The sequence below is a fragment of the Muscardinus avellanarius genome, assembly GCF_963383645.1.
Source record: "Muscardinus avellanarius genome assembly, chromosome: 2".
NCBI lineage: Eukaryota > Metazoa > Chordata > Mammalia > Rodentia > Gliridae > Muscardinus > Muscardinus avellanarius.
Window position 1 is genome coordinate 17,037,862 of NC_137787.1, and position 2,010 is coordinate 17,039,871.

A 2,010-nucleotide genomic window follows, 5' to 3' on the forward strand; every position below is an offset into this window, starting at 1 on the left:
TGTGTATTTGATAACAACAAAACTGCTGTTCAAAAACTTCTATCAATTTAATTTTTTCCAGTGTTATAAAAATTAAGACAGTAGTCCAGCTTTAGAGAAGGTTTATTAAGTATGTTATTCCACTAATGTGCAAGAAACTTTCCACTTTACATTTTCTCTTCCAGGTTTTAACCAAGCATACCCATGAACTTTCATGATCATTCAATTGCATTAAAATTTTCTAGAAGGAGAAAATTTTTATAAGGAAACAAAATCACTGTTTAGTTCTGTTCCTGCATTATGGTTTCTTTTATCCATTATCCATTAAAGTTTTTAATAATTGTGGTTACTCTCATTACTTAGTCTAAATTACAGGTCTTTCTCATACATTCTCTTTCTTCTTTTTCTTGGTTCAGACCTATGTTGTGCCCACAGTATACAAAACATGAAATAATAATTAAAGATAAATTACTTAAGTTTGTTCTTTTTTTGGCACTGGGGATTGAACCAGGGATATTCTACCTCCAATTGACACCCCAGCCCTCGATTCTATTTTATTCTATTCTCTCTATATATATTTATATCATTTTTTGTTTGTTTTGAAACAGGATCTCTCTAGGTTTTTTAAAGGATCTCACTAACTTTCTGAGGCTGGTCTCCAATCTGCAAACCTCCTGTCTCAACCTCCCAAGTACTGGTATTACAGGTTTGGCCACCATGCCCGGCCTCATTTTCAAATGTAATGCTGGAAATTAAAATATTCCTTAAGAATGTATTGCAACACAATATTTCCTTATGTAGACTTTTTTTTTGCCATTAGCAAAGAGTTAAAGTAGTAACATTATGTGTTTATAATGGTCTGCATCACATGTTCAAATTTCAATAAATGTCTACATACATTAAGTTGATCTTTCCACTGTCTTCATGAGGAAGGAGCTTGAGAATCTGATTCTTGTTTTGCAACAACAATAAACAATGCTAAGCAGCAGAACAGCCAAATGACGTCTCACTTTTCATACTCAGCTAGTAACAATAGCATCAGGAATGCAATGCAGATTTTTGGTTTGCAGTTTAGTAATCTTTCCATCATTCTGTGCTTCAGTTAGAATATGTAAAATATATATATGTTCTCAATGAGTTTGTTTTTTGAGTGCGGGGGCTTCCATCCAGAAGGGTTCTATCTCCAAGCCACACCACTAGCTTTATTTTCGTGAAAACAGGTCTTGCTAAGTTATTGAGAACTTTGCTGCTGAGTTACTGAGGCTGCTTCTAACCTGCAATCCTCCTGTCTCAGCATCCCAAGTACTAGGATTACAGGTGTGAGCTACCATGCTCAGCCCTCAGTGGGTTCTTAAATACATCTTAGTGTTAACACCAGATCTGTCTACATTAGTTGATATTGTAAGGAGACTATATATATATATATATATATATATATATATATATATATATATATATATATATTCCCATAGTTTTGTAATCCATTCATCTGTTGATGGACATTTTGGCTGGTTGCATAGTTTGGCAATGGTGAATTGTGCAGCTATGAACATAGATAATGCAAGCATTAGTTTGGTAGTTTGGTTTCCATTCTTTTGGGTAAATGCCCGGAAGTGGTATTGCTAGATCATATGGTAAGTCTGTTTCTATTCTTCTGAGGATCCTCCATACCATTGTCCACAGTGGTTGCACTATTTTGCACTCATACCAACAATGTATTGGAGTTCCTACTTCTCCACATCCTCGCCAGCACTTGTTGTCTGTGTTTTAAATGATTGTCATACTAGTTGGAGTTAGGTGAAATCTCAGGGTAGTTTTGACTTGCATTTCTCTGATTGCTAATGATGTCGAGCATTTTTTCATGCATTTATTGGCTATTTGAATTTCTTCTTTTGTGAAATGTCTATTTCCCTTGCCCATTTTTGATTGGGTTATTTTTTTCTTAGTGCTGAGTTTCTTTAGTTCTCTGTATATTATAGATATTAGTCCTCTATCGGAGGAGTAGTTGGCAAAAATCTCCCATTCTGTTGG